The following is a 26,943-nucleotide window of genomic DNA, read 5'->3' on the forward strand; positions in this document are numbered from 1 at the left end:
ATACTGTTGGTAGGAGTGTAAATTAATTCAACCATTGTGGAAGACAGTGTGGCGATTCCTCAAGGATCTAGAACCACAAATACCATTTGACCCAGCAATCCTATTACTGGGTATATACCCAAAGGATTATAAATCATTCTACTATAAATACACATGCACACGTTATGTTTACTGCAGCACTATTTACAATAGCAAAGACTTGGAACCAACCCAAATGCCCATCAAAGACTGGATAAAGAAAATGTGGCACATATACACCACAGAATACTATACAGTCATAAAAAAGAATGAGTTCATGTCCTTTGCAGCGACATGGATGAAGCTGGAAACCATCATCCTCAGCAAACTATCACAGGAACAGAAAACCAAACACCGCATGTTCGCACTCATAAGCGGGAGGTGAACAGTGAGAACTCATGGACACAGGGCGGTGAACATTACACACCAGGACCTGTTGGGGGGTGGGGGGCAAGGGGAGCGAGAGCATTAGGAAAAATACCTATTGCATGTGAAGCTTAAAACCTAGACGATGGGTTGATAGGTGCAGCAAACCACCACGGCACATGTATACCTATGGAACAACCTGCACATTCTGCACATGTATCCCAGAACTTAAAGTAAAACAAAACAAAACGAAAACAAAAACAAAACAAAAAAACACCAGCATATACTTATTGATCACAATGTAGTAAATATGGCAGAAAAAAAACCCCTAAATTCATGGAAGTACAGTCATAAATAATAATTGGGCCTTGGAGGAAATTCATTACACCATAAGAAAGTGTCTTTTTTTTTTTTTTTTGAGATAGTCTCGCTCTGTCGTCCAGGCTGCAAGTGCAGTGATGTGGTCTCAGCTCACTGCAACCTTCACCTCCTTGGTACAAGTGATTCTCATGCCTCAGCCTCTGGAGTAGCTGGGACTACAGGACTGTGCCACCATGCCTAGCTAATTTTTGTATATCTGAGTAGAGGCAGGGTTTCACCCATGTTGGCCAGGCTGGTCTTGAACTCCTGACCTCAGGTAATCCACCTGCTTCGGTCTCCCAAAGTGCTGGGATTATAGGCATGAGCCACCACCCCCGGCCAAGAAAGTGTCTTTAAAATAATGAAAAAGATAATGCATAAAATCTTTGGAATTTAGTCAAAGCCATACTTAGATGAAACTTAACGGTTTAAATATCTTTGTTAATAATAAAATACTAGCGAAGTTTAATAAATTAAGAATATTTCCTAATAGTCCAGAAAAGCAAAATAGTACAATTCCCACGAGAAAATAGAGAACACAAGGTTTTAAAAATATTTGTTAAACAAGTTCAAAGTGAAAAAAAAAAAATGTCAGTAGACACAGCTAAGACAATTTTGTTTTTTAATGTTGTGGCTCTTGGGTTACACCTCAGAAAAAACAATTATAACAAAAAAAGTGAAGAGGTTTGGTAAGAGCCTCATTTGGGACAGTCATTTTGAAAACTGTGGGCAGACTCCAGAACTTGCCAAGCAAATGAAAAAGGCTGCTGAGGCTGGAAATGGCCAATGTGGCGGTACCAATTTGCCAAAGAGGGTGGCTGTCTTCCAGCTGTGGTTGATGCCCAGGTGTAGTTACAGAAAAGGCAGACGTCTGATTACATCCACAGGTGCAGTTTTGACAGATGGGTGTAACATAAGGGCAAAGAGGGAGGGAAGAACTCTCTCCACGGCTCAGAGTGGGTGGCGCTAGTAATTTATTCCTCCACAGTTACAAAATTCCCAAAGCCCCAGCTCCTGTGACTTAGGCTAACCTCTGACTCAGCCCCCTAAGTAGGACTCAAGTCCTAATCTAAATGTCCAATAAAAACCAGTCAGAGAAATTATGGTAAATCAATTGAAAGATATCTGTTGAGATAAATATGAAATTTATGTGCAAAAAAAGTATATTCAAAACAACATGACACAGTTTCATATAACTGGAGGTTTTGAGACAGGTTCTACAGAGTCTGTTGAAAGTAACACTGTCTTAAAAAAATTAATAAAATAATAGAAAGAAAGAAACGTCACCATTCTACAGCAGATGCTCCTTTCAGTCCCTAGAGGAAAAGTTTAGGAGTATTTCTGCCCAGGCGTCCTTCCCGGTGCTCAATAACATTTAAGATCTTTAACCTATAATTTATCAAAATTAAACTCTATCACTTGGATTTATCCTCATAGCCACTGACATTTTGTTGCAAATAAGATTTTTCAAAGTGTAAACCAATTTATCAAAGTAAAGGCCACCTATAAAACGAAACGTATTTAGCTTGTCTGCAGTTAGGCATACAGATCAAGCAGCAGCGAGGTCCCTGGCTCCTTTTTTGTTTGGTTTTAGACGTACCTATTCAGACAGTGCAGTTCCCTGAAGGCTGAAGGCTAAGAACTGGTGGCTGTAGCTAAGATCCGCAGTTCCCTCCACATGCTCCTAGACTCAAAGATGACCACATGCTTCATTTGTGGAGTCCTACAAACTACTTTTGTCAGGGGAAAAACACACTTTCCTCATATCTACATATCCTCTTATGAAACTGGTCATATTTCTTCTAAAAGTATCACTGTGACAGTACAGTGCCCATGTATAAAAGTGTCACTGTGACAGTACAGTGCCCATGTATAAAAGTGTCACTGTGACAGTACAGTGCCCATGTATAAAAGTGTCACTGTGACAGTACAGTCCCCATGTATAAAAGTGTCACTGTGACAGTACAGTCCCCATGTATAAAAGTGTCACTGTGACAGTACAGTCCCCATGTATAAAAGTGTCACTGTGACAGTACAGGTCCCCATGTATAAAAGTGTCACTGTGACAGTACAGTGCCCATGTATAAAAGCTCCATGTACGTGGAAAAGGTTTTCTGGCCTATTTTTTCCCCCACCTACCAGACTGAGCCTGATCTCATACCAGAAAAGCCAGCTCAAGCTTCCATCATGTATTAGGAGTTAAATATTAGACTACAGAACACAGTTTTCTAAATTTTATTTTAAAATTAGGTGTGAACCAGCCAATAATGTAAGACATGGCCTTTAAATTATTTAAAATTTATGGAGAATAACTACATACGGTAGATCAGTTAATTCTAGATTTTCCACTTTATGGGGGAAAATAAAGCATGAACAATGAAAATTCCTCTTCATTAAAATTTCCATTGGAAATAGGAAATAGGAGTCAAAGAAAATGACTTTCACTTTACCCTTTCCAACAGCTATTAGTCACTGGCAACAACACAAGAGCAAGGAAGGAAGGAGAACAGGGGACACATATCAGTCATTTACCTTCTTCTGGACACGTCATGAAGGATGATGAACTCAGCACAAAAATGCAGAACAATTCTCCCTCCCCCTTCCTAAAATATGTGAAATGGCAGAATGTTTACTGGGCTATTCAGGAGGAAAAAAAAGTCTATATAAACACATTTCAAGGCCAGGTGCAGTGGCTCACGCCTGTAATCCCAGCACTTTGGGAGGCTGAGGTGGATGGATCACTTGAGGTCAGGAGTTCGAGACCAGTCTGGCCAATATGGTGAAACCGTGTATCTAGTAAAAATACAAAAATTAGCTGGGCGTGGTGGCGGGCACCTATAATCCCAGCTACTGCACTCCAGTCTGGGCGACACAGCAAGACTGTGTCTCAAACAAACAAACACACACACAAACAACCCCCGAACATTTCAGGTGTACAGTAACCTCACCCATTTATAAGAAAGCTACAAACCGGGAGGTAACGAAAAAAGGCTGCAGGGCTGAATTCGGGGAGGCCACAGAGCATAAAAGCTTGCTGGGCTTCCGAGAGTTCTGGTTTTGAAAGGACAGCAAGGGAACAAGCTGGGCCTCTGTTCCCTGAATCCCTGAATACTGGATTGAATTTAGGGCAAGGGAACCCACCAGCTAACTTTACTTCACTTCTTGAAGTTAAAGGGCTCCAAATGCTGTATGTAATTTTTATGCAGATGAGCATGTGAACCACATGCCTGTGTTTACTAAAAAATTCTGGTAACCCTTTCTCCCTTTGGAGAACTTTAATTTTCCCTGTTGCAGAGAAGGGGCATTTCTAAAGTCTTGTCCAGTCTAAAATTCCATAAATTTGAAAATACACTTAGCTTCTTTCATCTGCTGGGATGCCGTAAGCAGCATGAGACCCGGAATACAATACCACGCACTGTAACATAACTAGGGATAGTTATTTTGATCGGAGTGCCATATTGTCTTGAAACAAAGTTTGTTTGCTTGGCTATTTATAATACAAATAACTTGTTACAGCATCTTTCTTCCAAGTAGGTCAAAATATTTCCATGCATTACATAATTTATTTCCATAACATCCCTGTGAATCATCCAGTAGGTGTTTTGTGTGTTAGGATTTATTTTTACTTTAAAGAACTTGAGGACTTTGAGGCTGAATAAAATTGAGCAAACATTTGCATTTACAAATTGTTACTGGTTACCATGCCACTTTTTTCTTCTTAATACTAACCAAACAATATCAGAATGGCACTTGGCATTGATCTGTCAACACACAAGAAGAACAGACATGGAAGGTCAAGTCAAAAAATGCAGTCTCAGAATAAACTGATGAATAATATAAACTGGACTCTTCTCCTTCCTGCCACAGGATTGGCAAAAGGAGTCTTCACCTGAGGGAATATCACATCTCTCCCTTCAGGGCACACTGCCGCTGAAGAAACCTGGTCACTCCTGTAAGCTGCAGTCACTCTGCAGAGCTCCAAGGAAAACTGCCTGCTTGACCGGACAGCCCAGCTGTGGAAATTCTCTAGAAATAAAGATGCCACACAGAGGTGGTGCCAATTTCCAGACACTTAAAGAGAACATGCCTGGCTTAGGAGACATGGAAAAGACAGGCAATTGAGGGTCATTACATCAAAGGAGCCAGTATATTTTCTAGCAGTGCAAAGAAGTACAAGAAAGAATTTGCTGCATTGGTAACAAAACCATTCACATATCTCACTGGAGTCTTTTCTTTCTGAATTTGGTATCTTCCAATTGCTTCAGTCCAGGGTCTCAGCAACTGCTGCTGTTTGGATGCTGTCCTTAAGTATGTAGATACCAGGTTGCAAATGGTGAAATAAGGAGTTTACTCTCCACCACTTGTATTTTAGCACTAAAACCTCAGGGATCAGAAATCTGCAACACACTTTCATTTTGAGTTGCATGAAACTTTTATTACTTGGCCTAAGTCCAAGGCTGAGTTTTCCATATACATAAATGCTCAGAGCAAGAAGGTATTTGGCCTCAGTATTGTTTGTAATTCCAAGATCCAATAAGCCCTGTTCAGAATCAACAAACAGCAGCTTCCCTGTGGGTGTTTAGCAACCATGTCAATGTAGGGTAGACCCACTTAACTGAGTTCCATCTTAACTACCTACTAAAAATTTAAAATTGTGCACGCTGCATTAAAGGCCACAATAGTGTGATACTCTGTATTTATCAGAATACTTAAGAGAACGCTCATCCACGGATTAGCACACAAAGCCGCATCCCCAGCATTCAGTATGCGGAGGCTCCACTTTGTCCTCACTGCCTTCTCTCTGAAGATGCCCTGCCTCCCATTTCCTGAGAGAGGGTCTCATCCACATGATCAACGGCAGGCAAAAAAAAAAACCAAAAAAAAAAAAAAAAAAAAAACCCCAAAAGAGTGACTTGGCAAATTTGGGGGGGGCCTTCTGATTGCCTAGTTGTGCTTCCGCAAGCTGAAAGCAGGTGACAATCAGATTCGACATGTGAACCAGCATTTCCCAGCGTGTATTACCTGAAAATACTAGTCCTAAGTGAGGAAGAAGAAACATAGTATCTTATTTCCTTTAATCCCAAAACAATCACAAAGAAAACTTGAATATTAAAGCAGTGGAGAAGCCCTGGAACGTGAGAAGAAAAGTTAGGGACCTGGATTCATTCGCAGAACCTTACCCACTCCCAGTAACACCCATTATACTGTGGGAAATGCTGATCTGCACAAAATTTCTGCCCAGCCAGTGCCTTCAACATTCGGAGGCTGGAGGCGGATTCAATGTATCTTACTTGAATCTCACATAACCCTCTAGCCACATATCCTAAGAAGTGCCTCAGAGCTCTCTCTCTCGCTCTCTCTTTTAAAAGACAGGGCCTCTCTATGTTGCCCAGGCTGGACTCCAACTCCTGGGTGCAACTGATCCTCCTGCCCCAGCCTCCCCAGTAGCTGGCACCACAGGCCCATGCCACCATGCTTAGCTTAGCATCTGATAATCTTAGCCAGGTGAGTTCCATTAGTTACAACAGAGATCTTCAATATATATTCACGGTCCCTTCTCCCAAAAGGTCCCAGACCATACAGATCCCTGTGTTGGGTCATGGTCATGCACACAACTGGCTGTGAGAAGATGCCTACCAAGGCAAGTGAAACCTGGTCTGATCTAAACATTCTTTGTCACAATGCAGTTCTACAGCCTGCCCTTTCACCCCCTCCTCCCCAACAACTGTAACTAATCATTTCATTTGGTTTAAAACAGGTGACCAAAGTTGGCTCTAATTTCAAGTCATATTTCTGAAAATAGTCTATACAATATATTTTCTATCATGATGTAAAACATAAAAGAACAAAATAAAAAACTCTCATTCTTGTTTAGGAAGACTAAATTTAGCACTGCTTTACATTTGAAGCATTAGTTTTGGGGAAAATTTCACTATTATTTAAATTGCTTATTCTGTTTGCGTCTAGCATCCCTGAGATGTGGACAAAACAAGGAACTTCTGTGAGATGAGGCCCTCGTGTGCTTATCACCCAACGGCAAGGGGCCTTCACCGGGCAGCTCCGTTCACTCCTGCGCTCTCTGCAGAGGTGCCAGGTGCCCTTAGGCGGTAAGGATTCAAACGAAAACAGGACAAGCTTTACAAAGCTCCTGGTGCTGGGGACATATTATAAATTACTCTGTTTTATAGCAGGAGTATACATGCGGCGCTCTGAGAACAGAGAAGGAGGGAGTAACTCAGCCAGGGGCTTTGAGAAGTCTTTCCAGGGAAGGTGATGTCTTTGAAGGATGAATAGAATTTCACCACAGGGAAAGCAATTCTGCAAAGACAGGCTAATAATAAATACAGCATTCAAAATCCCATGTTCTACCTGAGAAGGAAAACACAGAAAAGGAAAGATAAAAATATGGAAGAAAGAATACAAAGTTTTGGAAAAAGGAGAGAGGAGCTACAAGAAAAAAAGAAAGGTGACTTTATAAAGAAGTACATGGAACTGAACATGGGATGGAATTCTCTAGTAATATTATTAGATTGAGAGGGAAGGAAATTACCAGTAAAGCTGTAGTTTCAGAATTACAGCTAGCAAGCAAAATTCGGTTTCTACCAATGAGAATGCCAAACTCCTGTCCCCCTACTCCCAAGCCCCCAGAGCCCAGGTTCACTGCCAGCCGTGTACCTGCCGAGCTTTGTACCTGGCACGCTGCTTACCTATTGTACTGCCTTGTACCCGGGGATTCACCGCAGGTCTCTCCTCCCACCAGGTTCTGCATCTCCTTAAGGCAGTGCTTGGCCCCTTTCCATCATTACTTCCCCCACAGGACCTACTATGCTTTGCACACAGTGGTGCCAAAACCACTGTTGAATTGAAAAATTTTTTTTTTTTTTGAGATGGACTCTCATTCTGTCACTCAGGCTGGAGTGCAGTAGTATGATCTCGGCTCATGGCAACCTCCAGCTCCCAGGTTCACGCGATTCTCCTGCCTCAGCCTCCTGAGTAGTTGGGATTACAGGCGTGAGCCACTGCGCCTGGCACATTGTAAATTTTATTTAATTAAAAAAAAATACAATCACAAAGACCCATGAGCTGATTTCTATTCTAAAAGGAATAAAAATTCAGTTACATTTAGTCACAAGAATGATATATATCAATAGACTAAACTAATATAGTACTCATTTTTTTTTTTAACTTCACAAGAAATTTTGGATAATAGTTTTATGTTTTGGCGACTAATCACATGCTTATCTTCTCTTCATTATTCATTTAACAGCCATTACAGCAAATGCTAATATTTGGTAGTTGTGGAAATAATTTACATATACCTCTATTTATCAGCATATTATACTCAACATTTGCTGTATCAGGCATAAGGTATTTAAACACATGATTACAATTCTACTCTGGCACTAGATTAAGTATGTGGATGTAAGTTACTTTCAAATTCTTTGAACAGAAAAATAATTTGGTTGTATTAGTCTTAAGAACATAGCTCAAAGTCTGTTCTTTTACCCCTGTGTTTGAGCTTTATTTGGTTACGAAGTGGTTTCATCAGAAGAAAATGTGTTTACTGACTGCCACTGGAAGAAATGTGAAAATATAAAATGTTCTCACTGGTTTTGAGATTCCTAATACTGTATATGTAATATACTGGCCTAGAATAAGAAAACAATGTTAACATCATGCTAAATGCCACATTTTTGACACTATCTGAGAAGGAACTCTATGTCAACAAATCGGTGACCACTCTACAAGAACAAAATATTCTTCCTGAGCGTAGAGGGAAAGCCATTTTCCCGTAGGTGGATATTGAGGTCTCAATTAACAAGTGGAGTGGTGTTAATAGGTAATGGCACTGAGCTCAAAATATTGCATTAAGAAAAATGAGCATCAGGCTGGGCTTGGTGGCTCATGCCTGTAATCCCCACACTTTTGGAGGCCGAGGCGGGTGGATTACCTGAGATCAGGAGTTTGAGACCTGCCTGGTCAACATGGTGAAACCCCGTCTCCATTAAAAATACAAAAATCAGCTGGGCATGGTAGTGGGCGCCTGTAATCCCAGCTACTTGGGAGGCTGAGGCAGGTGAATTGCTTGAACCCAGGAGGCAGAGGTTGCGGTGAACTGAGATAGCACCACTGCACTCCAGCCTGGGCGACAGAGACTCCAACTGAAAAAAAAGAAAAAAAAAAAAAGCGTTAGATAAAATTTTCTGAAACCAAAGTTTCAATTTTTGGTACATGTTAAGTGGCTCCCAGCTCTAACTAACCCTACAGACCTATAGTTTATAAAGTATTTGAAGGTCTCATCTGAACATTATTTTGTTTAAAAGAGATGGTCTGTTATAATAATCCCTTTAAAAAAGTCTCTAAGGGGGCCAAGCGCAGTAGCTCACATCTGTAATCCCAGCATTTTAGGAGGCCAAGGCGGGAGGATTGCTTGAGCTCAGGAGTTCAAGACCAGCCTGAGCAACACAGTGAGACCCTGCCTCTAAAAAAAAAAAAAGAAAAAAATTAAAAAATAGTTCGGTGTGGTGCTGCACGCCTGTAGTCCCAGCTATTTGGGAGCCTCAGGTGGGTGGCTCACTTGAGCCCAGGTCGAGGGGTTGAGGTTGCAGTGGGCTGTGATTGCGCCACTGCATTCCAGCCAGAGTGACAGTGAGACCCTGTCTCTTAAAAAAAACAATCTCTAAGGAACAGAATAGAAGGGCTTTGAATTGCAGCAGGTTCAAAGTTCTTAGGGGTCTTTGTCCATTGGAAATCCCTCAAGGTAAAGAACTGGCTCTCTACTCAGTCTAGAGCTTGTATGGGAGTGTAACTTCACATCCATTGGTGTTTAAAACAGGGGTCCCCAAACCCTGGGTCTGTGGCCTGTCAGGATCTGGGCCGCACAGCAGCAGGTGAGCGAAGCTTCATGTGTATTTACAGCCACTCCCCACTGCTCGCATTACCGCCTGAGCTCCACCTCCTGTCAGATCAGTGGTGGCCTTAGATTCTCATAGGAGCACAAACCCTATTGTGAGCTGCGCACGCGAGAGATCTAAGTTGTGCGCTCCCTATGAGAATCTAATGCCTGAAGATCTGTCGCTGTCTCCCATCATCCCCTGATGGATCCATCTAGCTGTAGGAAAACAAGCTCAGGGCTCCCACTGATTCTACATTATGGTGAGTTTCATAATTATTTCCTTATATAGTACAATGTAATAAATAGAAATAAAGTACACAATAAATGTAATGTGCTTGAATCATCCTGAAACCATCCCCTCCCCCTCCAACCCCAGTCCGTGGAACAATTGTCTTCCATGAAACCGGTCCCTGGTGCCAAAAAGGGTGGGGACCACTGGTTTAAAATGTATCAAAAGTTGGGCTGGACTGAGCACTACTTATGAAGGATTGTCTAAAAGGCAAGCCCCATATCTACTCTTCTGGATATGCTAAGCTGTGTCTGTGGATGTGCCAAGGACCTGTAATTTTGGTTACCTGCAAAATGCTTTCCTACTGTGGCCTTGTGCTACCAGCCAACATGACAGGACACCAGAAGCACAGGCCCTTTGAGACCGTTGTATTTACGCTGAGGATGCTGCCCTTCATGGAAAAAGCATAAGAGAATGTCCTGCGCTTTCGTACCCGAGTTACAATTCTTCTAAGAAACTGGCTGCTTGTGTACCACAGACACTCTGACTCACGTTACTAATCATGGTCCTCTCCCTGCATAGGCTGCTGGGAAGCTCAGAACCAGACCTGAGGCTGTACTCCTGGCTGCCTATTGTCTGTCCTGCCTTCTAACCACTCTTTTGCTTGGAAACCTCATCCCAGGGCTTATTTTGGTTTTCCTATTCTTATTTTCCTGATTTTCTTACTTAAAGCACCCACAAACAATTCTGATCTGTGGTTAAAAACACATTGAAATTCAGAATAAAATTAAATGCAACTTGTTTTCAAATAAACTATGAGAGTATAAACTATATACTAAGAGACATGATAGGGTTCTAAAATTTCTTACTGAGAATTTGGAACAACAATGTTAAAAGATGGTAAAGTTCACAGGGCAGTCCAAGAAAATTTAATTTAACCATGATACAGCAAAATGACAGTGTTAAGAGAAGTCAATCCCAGGGTAATTCTATATTCATGTTAAAAAAGAAATTCTTATTAGAGGATTTATGTTTAAAGAGACATCACTGATTATCTGAATTTGTATAGGCACTGGATATGTAAGTTAAGTCAACTAACAAATCATAAGCATTTAAATAGGAATGAGTCCAAGGGCCTTGTAAATAATCCATATTTTATTCAGTCAGTAGACTTGTTCTTTTTTCCTTATATAAACAAATAACAGGGTGATTCAATTCAGTGAGGTGAAGTGAATACAGATCTGTGAAGAACAATAAAATGTTAATTTTATGATCCTGTCTATTTTGCTGAAGTTTCTACATGATAGGAAACAAATGCAAATTTTGACCCAGGGTCAGACCTTACTATTTCCAGCAGCAGAAAATGAATCTACTAGGATACCTGAATTTTATAAGCAAATCCAACCTATTTCATATAAACATAATAATGTCTTGGACACAGTTATTCATAGTCCAAGACTATTAACTGGGCTCGCTCTCAGCATTTATGCATTTGAAATCTATCTAGTCAAATTTTCTTGACAAAATTTTAGCCTCTAAAGGAAGAATTCTGCTTCTGATAACCCATTATGCTACTTTTACACCCATGTGTTAAACAAGTGCACAATCAGATAGACCCGGAGGGGGCTGTAAAAATGCAGACAGAAACTGATGACCCAACAAAAAGCAGTCACTCGTGAGACATAAAGAAGGTCCGCAAGGGAAATAAGTGAGAGAGAACCTGCTGGGCATAAGGACCCACTGACTATGGTAAAGTAACGGGAGAAAGTGAAGTGACTTCCAGCTTGCGCAAGTCCATACTGCGATGATGAGAGGGAATGCTGGAGTGTTGCGTTTGCCTGATGGGCCAGGATGGGATAAGGATGATGTGCAGTTTTAGTTTAGATACGAAGTGTTGGTAGCATAACCAGAAAATGCCCAGGAGGCCCCTGGAAAGGACAAATGGAGGTGAATCACTACAGCAGACAAGGCTGGAGCCATGACTTGTGTGGGCATCTAGGGAGGGTGTGAGACGCTCGAGATGGAGTGCAGGGGGCCTCCAATGTCAAGGGGAGCCAAGAAAGGAGGAGGCAAGAAGAAGGTGGTGTCCCGCGGGCTAGGGAAGGAAGAAAAAAGTTGGAGACTGGTCAAACAGACCAAAGATACAATGAAGGAAAGTGACAAGAAGGAAGGTGGCAAGCCAGACTGCAGCAGTGAGGAGTGGGGACAGCTGACAGCAGGGAGAGTGCGCGGGCCACTCCCACCAGCAGCAGGCGGTCAGGGTGTCACTGACTTCCTCATCAGCACAGGCCACATTGGTCTTTTCCCAGGAGGGTCACAGGCTCTTCCAGGTCCTGATGTGGACCTGCAGAATCTGGGTTTCTGCTCTGTGAGGGTCCCTGAGCACAGGCCCTTAGCCACATTCTCACCACCCGCATAGGGAACAGTACCTGGCCATGGGATAGAACAAGTGCATGGGAGGACAGAGAGAGGAGGGAAGCTGATGCCCCCGGCAGGGATGCTCATGCTGCCTGCTGCAGCCAATCGGGTAGAACTCAGCGCCTGTGGTCTAGGATTTTTCCTTCCATTAAGGTCAACAGGGCAAAATAAGACTCAAAACCCAACAGGCTTCGAAGACATCACCTTTCAGTACTCCACCCAGCTCCGCCAAACCTAGCCTCAGCTGTATCCTATTGCTGAAAACTTTCCTTACAGTACATCCAACCTTTCCAGGCCTTCTGTATGTCTGCTTGTTCCCTGACTCACTCTGGTAAAATCTTGCCTCCTATCTTTCCTTTCTCTTCATTTTTTCTGCCATCCATTATTACTACTTTGCAGAAATATTTTACATTAACACTACTCACCCTCCTCTGTTGACACTTTGAAATATGGCATGCACCCAAGTTAATTTATTTTCAATTTATAAAACTGTACCCTTTGTGATAATATTACCTAGGATATTCAAACACAATACAACAATATTTACTTAAGAAATCTAAACCAATAGCAGCTGGGAGAAATATCATTAAAATACCAACTGTGAAATGACGGTTGTTAAGTATCTGTTTTACCCTCTGTCTTAAAAGAAGAGCACACAAAGGGTTTTGCCAAGCTGGGGGAGGAGTGGAGTTCCAAAGACAAGACATCCTGGGCAAAGTACTCAGGGGCTTCCGTCTCCCCACAGACAGGTGGACTGAGGATTGTAAACCCGCAGTAGTGGTATCCAATGTAGGTCCCAGCTTTGTGAGCATGGCCAGGGAAAGAAAGGACTGCTAAGAAAATGAAAATAATTATTTAGGGAGTAACAACTAAAGAGTCCACACTATGACCTGTAATTTGAAGTCAAGGGGAGGCAAGAGCAGAAAAACCTTCACTGCAATACCAGCAGCAGCTCAACGGCGGGGGCCCACTTGGCGGGACACTGGAACCTGCCAGTCTTATTATCACTTACATAAAGAAGCACATCCAAAGATGCAGAAGGAGGTGGAGGCGGAGCATGTACCTGCCTGAACCAACGTGGAATATGGGGAAAAGCGCTGGCTTTGGAGAATCCGGTGTAAAGCTGGCTCCATAGCAACTTAGTTATTTTAGGTTTGTTACTTCTATTCTATGAACTGCAGCAGCTTTCTTGTTTGCAAAATGGGGGAAATTAAAAGTGTCTGCTTAATAGAGTTTTTATGACAGTTAAATAAGATAATGCAAGGAAGGGCCTAGCATGTGTCTGGCCCATGGGAGATGGTTAATTAAAAAAAGAGCTGTTATGATTGTATTTGTAAAATGAAGTAAGAATACCCATTTCGTAGTGATTCTATACGAAATAAAACAATGCATATTAAAGTCTATAACATATACTGTGTGACAGATAGTATGTAATCAATCAATGTTAATTCATTCTGAAGCTACCCTTTCTTCTCAGTCTAGCAAATAATAAGGGATTTGTGTGAGTAGGGAAGAGAGATCCCTAAGGCAGTAAACAGTCTCATAGGCAAGTACAGACTTTATTAGCATTACAATGGTTTTCATCAGCATTTGAATGAAACCAATTCTTCCAATGTTTTTGATCCCTGGAATCTAACTGTAACTTAGCCTCAGCATAGAATTTTGTACAGTGAAGGCATTTATGAGACTACTGCCTCCAGTGTATTCAGTGATCAAAAGTATTGGAAGTGTCTGTTGTAGCATAAATCTTAGTAGAACATAAATTCCATGACGCCTGAAACTTGGTAAGTTCCGTTTTCCTGATGAATCTCCAGTGCCTAGAACAGTGCCTGTTACACGGTGGAAGCTCAGTAAATTTGTTGATTGAATGAATATGGCTCACAGGCATATGTTATATATCAGTATTAAAAAGTTACTGTCCACAAGGATTAGAGACAGGAAAACAGGCAGTGGAGATAATTGGAAGTAAAATGGTGATACATGCCATTGGTCTGACTCAGAAATACTGGAGATTCTAATAGAGGCCTTCATCTTCTTTAGCAAGGCTGTAAGATCCTCCAACCTAGATAAGAAACTCCCAAACACTCCCAATCATATTACTACTACTACCTTAATTTGTAAGTGCTTTACAGATTACAAAGTCTTCACTCACAAATTCTCTCATTTATAATTTCCTGGCTTACTTACACTTTATTTTTTTTTTGAGATGGAGTCTCGCTCTGCCACCCAGGCTGGAGTGCAGTGGTGTGATCTCGGCTCACTGCAACCTCTGCTTCTCTGGTTCAAGTGATTCTCCTGCCTCAGCCTCCCGAGTAACTGGGACTATAAGCACGTGCCACCATGCCCGGCTAATTTTTTGTACTTTTAGTAAAGACGGGGTTTCACCATGTTAGCCAGGATGATCTCGATCTCCTGACCTCGTGATCTGCCCGCCTCGGCCTCCAAAGTGCTGGGATTACAATCGTGAGCCACCGCACTCAGTCACTTACACTTTTTATTAGAGTTCCTATTCTAGGCAAAGTCAGTGGGAGATTTAAAAATACGTGAGGCCGGGCACAGTCGCTCACGCCTGTAATCCCAGCACTTTGGGAGGCCGAGGCAGGTTAATCTCCTGAGGTCAGGAGTTTGAGACCAGCCTGGCCAACATGGTAAAACCCCCGTTTCTACTAAAAATACAAAATTGGCCAGGTGTGGTGGCGTGCGCCTGTAATCCCAGATACTCGGGAGGCTGAGGCAGGAGAACCACTTGAACCTGGGAGGTGGAGGCTGCAGTGAGCCAAGATCGTGCTACTGCACTCCAGCCTGGGCAACAAAAGCGAAACGCCTTCTCAAAACAACAACAACAACAACATTAATATGATAGGATTTCTGCTCTTAAATATAGCTGGAAATATGGCAGGGCTGAGAGAATTCTTCAAGGGCAAATTTGAAGGGCAAATGCTCAGTTCGTCTGTCTGCTCCACCCACGCTTGTCCCATTTGTTTTGCCTGTACCCTGTGCTTTCTTTTATTTGCAGTGCCCCATCACCGAGTCAGTCAGGACTGTGGTGACGCTCATGCCTGGGGTGCACAGCATGCTGGGTTCTAATCCTGCTGGCCATAAAGCTCCCACTCTTGCGCACAGGGCAAGGACTCTGCAAATAGGAAATACATCAACCATATTCTCTTTTCTTACGTACCAATATTCTGAACACATTTTTCTCCAGGCTGGCAAATGAAAATATAAAAGAATTGCAAAATGAAACAGGTTGCGCTGAAAGGCAATAACTCTTTCCTCCATTTTTAAAGAAGAAGAAGAAAAAATGGAGGATACAATAAAAATAAACACTGGAATCCCTCTTATTCCCTAGAGTTAGAAGAATTCTGGGAAATAATTCCCTGTGATAATAATTACATGCCTGAAGTATGTGAAGCTGTTTGAGAGACTGTGGGTTAAATTTAATTACTATGAAAACAATATTACCAGAAGACTGGATATGATAATAGAAGTTATGAAACAAGAAGTTCTTTTTATATCTCAGTTATTTTTAATTAATTAAAACAAAGAGTTATTTTTCCATACATTATCTTTCAAATTGGTTCTTCCGGCCTTCGAAAATCGTTGGTGAAACAGATGGTGGCATCTTAATAAAACAACGTATCCACAATCATATGGTGGCAGACACTTCCAATGACACGAACCTTTCTTATTCCTAGACCAAATTTTGCTCATAATCTGAAATGTCTCAATATCTGGGGTAATTTTCCCTTATGTTCTTATTTTTTAAAAGGGAAAGGAAATGATTTTCAAGAAACTGTATTTCTAACATATCTTGTTTCCTGAATTGAGTCTAAAGATGGTCCCAGACGAACGATGGTTTGACTTAGGATTTCTCAACTTTATGATGGCATGAGAGCAACAGGCACTCTGTACAAACCATACTTCGAGTACCCATACAATCACTGCTTTCCACTTTCAGTACAGTGTTCAACAGGTTACGTGGAATATTCAATACTTTATTATAAAACAGGATTTGTGTTAGATGATTTTGCCCAACTGTATTCTAAGGGTAGTGTTCTGAGCACATTTAAAATTGGCTAGCTAAGCTCTATGTTCTGTAGGCTGGGTGTACTGCGTTAAATATATTTTCAACTTATGATGGTTTTACGGGAATGTGACCCTGTCCTAAGTCGAGGAGCATCTGTCCTTCTTAAAAATGCTATTGACATGACATCTCTGTAATACATCCCTTCCCCCATCCCTGTTCGTTCCTTAGGGGATGGACCAGCTCTGAAGATCTCAGGGAATGGGGAGCCAAAAGCAGAGGGGTGAGAGTGTTGGAAAGGAGAAGAGAGACTCCTCTCTGGGCCAGTTTGTGAGTTCAGCCAGAACACAGGAAGAAAGAGCCCCAGACCTGAGTCCCTTACTCTGCGATGAGAAGCAGTTCTGACCTAGCTTGGGATAGAGGGACCCGCTGTCTGCATGGCCACCTAGCGTGAGGCACTGAGAGGGCCACAACAACAGTGACGACGTGGGCAGATGGGTCAGTAGTGACAGGATGCACACATGGACGTTCAAATCATGAGGCACGAAGAGCCCATCTGCGCTGACTGCTGGCTGTGGTACAAGAGGTGCCAGGATGAGCGTGGAGCTTTCATGGCACTGATGGGGGCAGCTGAGTGTAGTTCTGAGAAGCGGATGGCATCTGAGGTGGGGTGGGGCAGGCTGAGGGCTGTTCTCCTGGTTCCTGCTGAGGCTCATCCCCTGCTAATTGTCTTCTCCAGATTATCCTGTTACTGCATGGCTATGCATTAGCTCTTTGTTTGCCTACAACACATATGTGACACTGATCCCAATGACAAAGAAATCATGCTGACTTCATTTGCAGGAAAATCTTAAAAAAAAAAAAAATATATATATATATATATAAAAAAAATAGGTGAATTTCTGGAAACAAAAAAGATTGATATAAATTTGGTTTGGGAAAACGGCACCTGATATTAAAACTCTATGAGAATCTTTCATGTTCAGATGTGATGAGGAAGGAAGGACAAGGAAGTAAGTAACTGGGCCTGAACATGGCCGCCCCAGTAGTTCACCCAAATCCCTTTACTCCTACTTGTTAATAAGCAGCATGCACACATGCAGCGTTCACTCAGCCAATGGTTCTTACGCTTTGCAGTGTTCTGTCACTGTGGAAACAGTTAACTCAAACAGTTCCTGCACCCCACGGAAGATGGCAGTCTAGTGAAAATGTGGCAAGAGTGATGGGGACATGTTACAGCCAGGACTTTGCATACAGTGTCTGGAAGACAAGAGAGGGGCTGCCATAAACATAACTCATATGCACGGACTTGTGCACCCCACAAGCTGCCTGGCATTGATGCTGGGCTGACAGTGCTGAGCAAAAGCAAATCTAGTCCTCATCCTTGACTTCCTGGAGCCTGAGCCAGAGAACTATGATGCAGATCAGAACAAAATACATTTACAATTACAAGTGGTGTAAGTGTCACTATGGAAACGTGTATGGGGCTGTGAGCTTACAGGACTAGGGAGTGCCTTGCTGGGGTCCAGGCGAGTGAGTGCAGATCTTAAGACAGAGGGACAGCATGAGCACCAGGGAGCAGAGCATTTAAGAAGCTGGGAAAACGCCAGAGTGACACCACCATCCCCAAATGGGAAGGTGACAGGACATAAGGCGAGAAAGGGAGGGAAACACAGGCTATGGGAAGGATTCTGGACTTTAGCCCAAGAACAATAAGAAACAACTATAGTTTTTTCCTTTTCCTTCTTCTTCTCTTTAAAAAATTTAAAAAAGGGAGCAGGGTGGTGTTGGGCAGTTTCAGAGTGCTTACCCAGAGCTGACCTGTAAGTTGAATTTTGAAGGATGAATAAAACTTTGCTAATAAGGGAGGAAAGTGTGTTCCAAACATAGGAAGCAATATGGAATCACATGAAGGTCTATAGCCCTGTGGCACTATTAAGAATATGCAGGAAGTTGGATTTGCTGACATGAAGAGTAGACAGGAAGCGAGGGGGAAGAACAAGAGTGCCATGTGAAGCTAAGAATGAGTTCCCTTCCAGAAACCACGTGGTGCCACTGGCACATTTGAAGCAAGGGGGTGGAGTGGCTGGGTGAGACTGTGCAGGTTCTGGAGTCAAAGATTGGGTTCACTTCTCTGTTCTCCTTACAAGGTCTTTAATTTGGAGAAACCACTGAACTTCCTCTTCCTAAGAATCCCCCAACTACCACATTTATCCTAGTGCCCAGCACACAGCTAAGTGAGTTGCTGCTGTACTTGAGAAACCTCACAGAGAGGAGGCCAGGGTACAGTGGGGACTGACAGTGGTATACAGACACAGCCATCCAAGTGAGAAGTCAGGATGGGATGGGCGAAGGTAGTGAGGGTGAAGGGGAGGGAATGGGCCTGGGAGGTGTCCAGGCAGAATGCTGGGAAGTTGGGGCGAGGAAGGACAAATGCTCAGTTCCAGCTCTGGTATGGCAGGTCTAGGTGGATGTGGAGCAGCTGCCTATGTACCTCTGAAGAACCCTCACAGGAGGCAGGTGAGTAATGTGTCTGGTATTTGGAAGAGGGGCTGGGGCTGGAAACAGAGACTTGGGAGTAAAGACAGAGGTGGCAATTGAAACCATGGAATATGATAAAATGACAGGGAGAGTACAAAGAAGGAAATGGGTGAAGGACGAACCACAGAGATCTGAGGTATATGGACATAATTCTAGTACGTCAGAGCCTCAAGAGAAAACAGTCCTTGCGACACAGGAAAGGAGGCGTGTCTAACCCTCCTCTAACCCTCCGTGCTGAGACTGATGGTCATGGTCAGGATTCTGTGGCTCACAGCAGGCAGAGCTTGTGAGCAATGCCCCTTCCAGAAGGCTGCCTGATCAGGGTCTGCCCTGGTGTGGTTATACCCACACTGGGAATTTCCTTCAAGTTTCAAGTTTGAGGAGAAAGCATGCTATGCTCACTACGTCAATTGCACCACAACTCCAGAGGCCCCCACAGTGCTGGAAGCTTTTGATTCTTAGTCTGAGGAGGAGAGAAACAGAACACTAGATTTCAGGACACAGTGAGTGCTCAAACAAGATTTGTTGGATGAATAAAAGACAACTGGACTAAGACAGGAGAATCAGTGATTCTTTCTGGGTCTAATCTGTGTGCAAGGAATTGTATTCTCATTTAATTTAGCTTTTTGTTTAGTCAAGGGCAAAGAAGATCTTAGTTAAGAGACACTTCTGCCTATAGAAGTGATATCTGGTTAAAACAATATCACTCTTAGGAATCAGATGTGGACGATGGTTAACTGTATAGGGAAAATAACTGAGTGAATATGCAGAAAAAATGTATAGAATCCTTAAGTCAGTAACTATGCTACAGAGTAGTATTCATAATTACAATGAATTGATCACATAAGTTAACTTGGAATAAACTAGGTCAAAGGGAGAGGGTGGTAAACCCTTTCAGAACATTACACCAGGAACGAAAGAATAAATATACACGGCTTAATACAAGCATCAGTGATGTCTAATGAGGGCAGCAGTCATCCAATAAATTAAAAAAAAAAAAATTACTCTGAGAGCAGACATAATCAACTAATTGAGCACTGAAGAACATTAATAGGCAAATTATTAACATTAATATAGAAAAGATACATAAAAATTGGATAAAGAAGAGAGAAATAAGCAGATATAGAGGGCTACACATTAAGCTAAGACCCAGATCCAGGTACCTGCTTTAAGATCATGCGTGCAATGTTCAGATGCTCTCAGGAAGTGACACTGTACGAAAAGCTACTCAAGGAAGATGTCTTCTTCATACCAAGAAGGCAGTGTCCTCTATGTCTGATGCTTCATTTGGAATGACTTTTCTTCTTCCAATGATATTCCCATAACCTTAGTTTGATTTGTTCTCTCTAATCCAACATATTCAACCTAACACTAAAGCCAGCTAATTCTGTTTATCAACATACCTCAAAGCCAGTCCCCTTCTCCCTGTGCTGTCACATTGCTCTAGCCAAGCCTCTGGCATCATCTGAGTAAACTCAACTAGGGCAACGGCCTTCTGACTGGCCTCCATGTCCTCAGCATCTTTTCTATACGGGGTGAGCTAGCTAAAGGAGTGTCTGCACTCTGCTGAAAATACCTGAATGGCTTTTCAATGCCAAGGACCACATTCTAGCATCTTATCTTAGCACAGCATATGAAGCTCTCTGTGATTAGCAGTCCCACCTGTCTCCACCCTCATCTCCCACTACATGCCATCAGCAAAACCAGAGTGTCAGCAAAACCAGAGTTCCTGACAGCCAACACCAACTACGCTGCGTTTCTCATCTGCTTCTGCCTCCCTTCCCCAGCGAGTCCCTACTAGCCCTTTATAGCTCAGGTCAGCCACCACTGCTTTCTTCAGCTCCGATCCCCTTTTGGGTTAGGCTGCTGTCTCTCCTATCTGCTTCCACAATATTCTGTTCATTTCGCTATTGGTATTTTGTCAACATGCTGTTGTAGAAATTTCAACAAGGGAATCTATCAGTCCATGTTCTGAACTACAGGTGCCTCTTGGGCAAAGGTTATGTTTTGTTTATCTCCACATCCTCAGCAAGGAACAATGAGTCTGGCACAAAGCAGGTACCCAATAAATGTTTGCTGAATGAAACATCAAACAAGCATCATATCAAAGCTACATACTACAGTGATAGAGTTCTTTGGATGACTAATAAATACCTGGTTGAGAATACGGTTCAACAAGTTTAACTGAGTTGGCAAAGTGACAGTTAGTTATGAGAAATTTCAAAGATTTGGCAGCTGGACTACCAGTGTAAGAGACAACTATGTAGTAACTAATTCATCTGTATCTACTGAAATACAGAAATGATTTTGGAGCACTTACTAGAATACCAAATATTCTGCTAGAAAGTTCTGCAACTGTAGTAGTCTCACTTTACAGATGACACACAGGGAGTATATGATTTATACCAAAGTCACAGAATAAAAAAGTTAGTTGGCCTAAAATTTGAGCCAAGGTTTCTTTTTTTTTTTTTTTTTTTGAGACGGAGTCTTGCTCTGTCGCCCAGGCTGGAGTGCTGTGGCCGGATCTCAGCTCACTGCAAGCTCCGCCTCCCGGGTTCCCGCCATTCTCCTGCCTCAGCCTCCCGAGTAGCTGGGACTACAGGCGCCCGCCACCTCGCCCGGCTAGTTTTTTGTATTTTTTAGTAGAGACGGGGTTTCACCGTGTTAGCCAGGATGGTCTCGATCTCCTGACCTCGTGATCCGCCCGTCTCGGCCTCCCAAAGTGCTGGGATTACAGGCTTGAGCCACCGCGCCCGGCCTGAGCCAAGGTTTCTTAAAGGCCAGAAATCTTTCTAAGTCAAGACTGCCTCACTCATAATACTCATCCGTTATAGTGAAAACAACATGTAAGTCAAAGTAGTTCAGGAGTCACAATTTTGGGGAAAGATGGGGTGAAAAGAAAATTAGGGGAAACTTCTAGAAGGAAGTCACTGCGATTTTTTTTTTTTAATCACGAAAGATCATTTCTACGAGCTGTGTTTTAACCTCAAAATGCCTGAGTTAAGAGAACTATTAATACAATCAAACAGAATTCCAATGAGAACCTATGAAACCACACAGATGATTAAGATATCACAGTGATACATTATGTCATAACCTTGGCAACTTGCATTCCTCTCACAGATCCAGACAACAGCCAGGAGGACCCGCCTTAACTGAGCCGAACTTTGCTAAATCTAGAAACTCTCAGCTTGGCTCATGTAACTTATCTAGTTTTATTACTTCATTTGGTTTCTGAAGGTCAGAACTTTCCTAAATTGGCTAGGTACCAGTTGATTGGGGAAATACTAAGACAAATGAAATCTATGATCTGATGAGGTGGGATTCAGTGTGAAGAAAGGGGTATACAGGAGCAGTAATATGATATGAAGTGCCTTTCATCCTCAGCAAAGTCTGCATATGACTCTCGACATGAGTCATTAAGAGGTAATTTTCTATTAGGCTCATGATAGCCATCTTCAAAGAGAATGTTTTGTAATTATACCTTGCATACAAAAGAGTATCATCCTACTGCAACAAAGAATAATTTAGAGATACTTTCAGAAAATTCTATTTACTTATAATTGTACTTTCTGGCCTAACTTTACTCCTCATTTTCTTATATTCCCTTCTATTTTCTCTTTGCTTTGATTCCCTCATTATTTTTTAATTATAACAATTATTTTATTTTATTATATTTTACTATATGTATTTTTGTAAGTTTTAAAAATGCTTTAAAGGCCAAGGCAGAGTATAAATAGAATAAGTGCAATTTAGAAACTCTTGTAAACTACAGTTAATAAATCAGCAATGACACACAGATCTAATAACTTTTTGACACTTCGCTTTAATATCTAGAGTAAAAAAGAATGTTATTTTTCACCCCAAAACCTTGGCTGCTGAATATAATTTTCTCAATATAAACATCTTAAATATTTTCTACTCTAAGTTAACCGTACTGTTTTTATTTTTTGAAACCATTATCATTAAACCTGGCAGAACTTAGCAACGTAAGAGAAAAAAAATTTTTTTGGAAACTCCAGCATATTTAACAATAATGAATAATCTTTCAAAAGTCTAAGAAACTGTTTTTAGGCACAAATGAATTACCTCTAGTTGCCTGTGGTGCATTGTTGAAGAGGTCAGGTAACAATAGTTCTTTGTAATATAGTGCCACAGGCTCTATATGAAATCCAGTCACACAAATTCAGAACAAATGTAAGAACTGATTTGGAAACAACTGAGAAAATTTGACAAAGCAGTCTTTTTCTCTTTCAATTTTCCCTTCCTTTACTATGTTCTTACGTATGGTATAATTAAAGAGTTAAAGCAATTTTTACCGATATGTATGATGTGTTCAACATTTCACAGTGAGCAAAACTCTTATTTGGCTGCTGAAAATAGAATACAGTGTTATTTTAAAAATATTTCTGTAATATAATATGTGACAGCCAAAACATTATGCAAGGTGTCTCCTCAGCCCCACTACATTCTGCAGATCTCCACTGTTTGGGCACTATTTCAATTTGCATGCTTCCTCTGTGAGTTTCTTGAGCTGTCCTTATATGCACATTTCATATGCCCAACCATACTACAATCTTGTAGCAGCAGGGCCATCTTGTGTTTGTATTCTACCTATTCCTAGGTTCTAGTGTGGTAATACACACACACACACACACACACACTGTGAATGTTCAAGAAATATTAGGAAGAAATGGATTTTGATTTGTCTCAAAGAGGAAGAATATTTGGCATTAAGGCTTTCACTGTAGCCGCCCTGTTTTACAAAGTGAAAGGTGCTTGTGAATACTATTCAAATTAGGGTTGATACTGAATTAGTCTGTTCTCACTTGACTGGATAATTTATGAAGAAAAGAGGTTTGATTGGCTCACGGTTCTGCAGACTGTACAGGAATTGTGATGCTGGCATCTGCTCAGGTTTGGGGAGGCCTCAGGAAGCTTACAATCAAGGCAGAAGGTGAAGGGGGAACAGGCACATCACATGCCAGAGCAGGAGCAAGCAAGCGAGGAAGAAGATGCCACACACTTTAAAACAACTGGATCTCATGAGAACTCACTCATTATTGTGAAGACAGTACCAAGGGGAACGGTGCTAAACTATTCACGAGAAATCTGCCCCCATGATCCAACTACTTTCTACCAGGCCCCACCTCCAAAACTGGGGATTACATTTTGGCATGAGATTTGGGTGGAAACAACATCCAAACTGTATCATTACTATTCATGCTAGCTTTCTTGATCAATCAGTGACACATAGGGTGGAAGAGGCAGTCACCGTTAAAAGATTCGCGACAAGGAAAACATGCGAAAGAAATCCTTTGATGAGTGAGAGGGCTGCCTGGTTCCCATTCCAGGAGCTCATGGTTCTAATTCCTCAGCTTGCCAATAAATCTGGATTGCAACTGGTAATATATTAAAGAGTTCCAGTGGCTCAAAAAGAAAACAAGACTCCTAAACATGAATCATTATTTAGTTCCTTCATTAAGACTGCAATCACAGATATCAATAATGTTTCATTCAGTTGTGTAGTACATAGTAATCGAGATCTGACGTTGATCAGTACTTAGGTTGATCAGGACTTAGGAATCATACCACTCGTGAAACTAGGGAGCCTGTTTAACCATTTCACCTGTAAGGAGGAACTGTGAAAATAAATTTCCTCGGGTTGATGTTTCTACAGATTTTGCAGGCTTAGTCACAGGATGCACAGGTGCAGGAAGTTTCTTCTGAAAAGGACGGGGTTGTGGAAGCAGCAGCCCATGGGGAGTGAGGCGGCCTTCTAATCCCATTGTGCCCTTGACCAACTGTGAGGCCAATCAAGTTGCCTCCCCTTTCTATCCCTCACTCTGCTTTGAGACCTATTTTGTTACTTACTGGGGATTTTACCTAGCACTTAACATCATGGCATTTAGCTCAGTCCAACGCTTCAGCCAGTTACCCACATCTGGTTCTGATACACACTTTGCATTTTACTTTTCACATGCCTTACTGTCTTTGCCTGGAATGCTCCTCCATCGCATGTCCACCTCTGTGGCTGACACAGACTGTTGCCTGACCAGTAGTTCTTCCCACCATTTTCTCTCTGCTGTCTTTTCACTAGAGAAGCTAGAATAACTGTATCCTAATTTTCCAGCCTGTTGTTTACCTAGTGATATAAAATGTAATGATTAAGTTTTGGTCAAAGAGACAAAAGCAGAGTCCTCCTGGAAAGCTTTACCCTTTCCTGGCTGTGACTGCCCTTCTTCTTCCTGACTAAACAAGGATATATCTGGAGCTTCAAAAGCTGTTTGCAACCATCAGGCGTAAGCCTGAGAGGAACACTGAGACTCATACACACCTCATGTTTTCTAGCTGCTAAATAAGCTCTGGCAGCTACATACCTCTAGACTTTTTCTATGTGAGAAGAATAAGCCCCCAATTTACTTAAGCCCGTGTAAGGGCTTCCTATGACTTCTGGTCAAAAGCATTCCTAATTTTAAGTTGGCACTTAGGAGACCAGCTCCTGTCTATGGCCTTTCGTTTGTACTTCATTGATAAACTTCTTTGGGAGCTTGTAATTTTTTACCCTTAATAGGGGGCTCATTTTGATCTGCAGCTCTTTGCACAATGCTTAGTGTATAACACATTAATAAAAACTCAAATATCTGATGAAGAATTAGGGAGTTCTGACACTACATCTGATATGCATTTGGGCATCACTTTAGCCTTTTCTCAAGTTTTACAATAACATATTTCTTAATTTGTAAGAGGGATACCTCTGAATACAATTTTCCCTTGCATTTCAACAATGAATATTTATTAGGTTGATGCAAAAGGAACTGCGGTTTTTGCATTGTTGGAATTTGCTGTTTGACACTGGAATACATTCTTGAATAAATGTGGTTATATTATACATCATTTTAATGGGCAATTCTCAGTTTATTATTTTTTTTTTGCTAATGACTTGCTGTTTATGTTTATTTTAGACTATGGAAATGATGTCAGACAAAAAGCACATTTGAGCAGTTTTCTTATTTGAGCTTCAAAATGGGTCAAAAAGCAGCGGAGACAACTTGTGACAATACATTTGGCCTAGAAACTGCTAACGAACATACAGTGCTGTGGTGGTTCAAGGAGTTCTGCAAAGGAGACGAGAGCCTCGAAAATGAGGAGCCTAGTGGCCGGCCATTGGAAGTCATCACCGACCAATTGAGAGCAATCATGGAAACTCATCCCCTTACAGCTACCCAAGAAGTTGCCACAGAACTCAATGTTGACCATTTGATGGTCATTCGATTTGAAGCAAATTGCAAAGGTGAAAAACCTCGGTAAGTGGGTGCCTCATGACTGAGCAAAAAAAGAAAAAAAATTGTCATTATGAAGTGTTGTCTTCTCTTATTCCATGCAACAGTGAACCATTTCTTGATCAGATTGTGATGTGTGATGAAAAGTGGATTTTATACGACAATGGGCGATGACCAGCTTAGTGGCTGGACCGAGAAGCTCCAAAGCACTTCCCAAAGCCAAACTTGCACCGAAGAAAAATCATGCTCACTGTCTGGTGGTCTGCTCCACTACAGCTTTCTGAATCCCGGCAAAACCGTTTCATCTGAGAAATATGCTCAGTAAATCCAGGAGACGCACTGAGAACGGCAATGCCTGCAGCCGGCACTGGTCAACAGAAATGGCCCAACTGTCTCCATAATGACCCTCGACTGCTGGTCGCAACACCAATGCTTCACAAGTTGAACAAACTGGCCTCATCCACCACATTAATCTGACTTCTCGCTAACCGACTTCCACTTCTTCAAGCATCTCGACAACTTTTTGCAGGGAAAATGCTTCCTTGACTAGCAGGATGAAGAAAATGCTTTCCAAGGGTTTGTAGAATCCCGAAGCATGGATTTTTATGCCACAGCAAGAAACTTATTTCTTTTTGGCAAAAACGTGTTGATTATAATATTTCCTGTTTTGATTAATAAAGATACAGTTGAGCCTAGTTATAATAATTTTAAATTTATGGTCAAAAACCGGAATTACTTTTGCACCAACCTGCTACATAGGTACTGTGCTGAGCACTAGGAATAGAGATAAGACAGAATTTCTGCTAAC

General features: G+C 41.8%; 1 protein-coding gene and 1 long non-coding RNA gene across 5 annotated transcripts in view; one reads left to right on the forward strand and one right to left on the reverse strand.

Annotated features, from left to right (window-relative positions):
* Positions 1-26,943, reverse strand: part of LYRM4 (LYR motif containing 4) — a 156,212-nt gene that overhangs the window by 122,976 nt on the left and 6,293 nt on the right. The window lies entirely within an intron of this gene.
* LOC116275432 lies at positions 18,541-26,830 on the forward strand. Its single transcript, XR_004184515.1, has 2 exons — positions 18,541-18,831; positions 25,818-26,830. It is a non-coding gene; the product is annotated as an uncharacterized LOC116275432 (long non-coding RNA).

Source organism: Papio anubis, chromosome 6 (assembly GCF_008728515.1).
Source record: "Papio anubis isolate 15944 chromosome 6, Panubis1.0, whole genome shotgun sequence".
NCBI classification, from domain to species: Eukaryota; Metazoa; Chordata; class Mammalia; order Primates; family Cercopithecidae; genus Papio; species Papio anubis.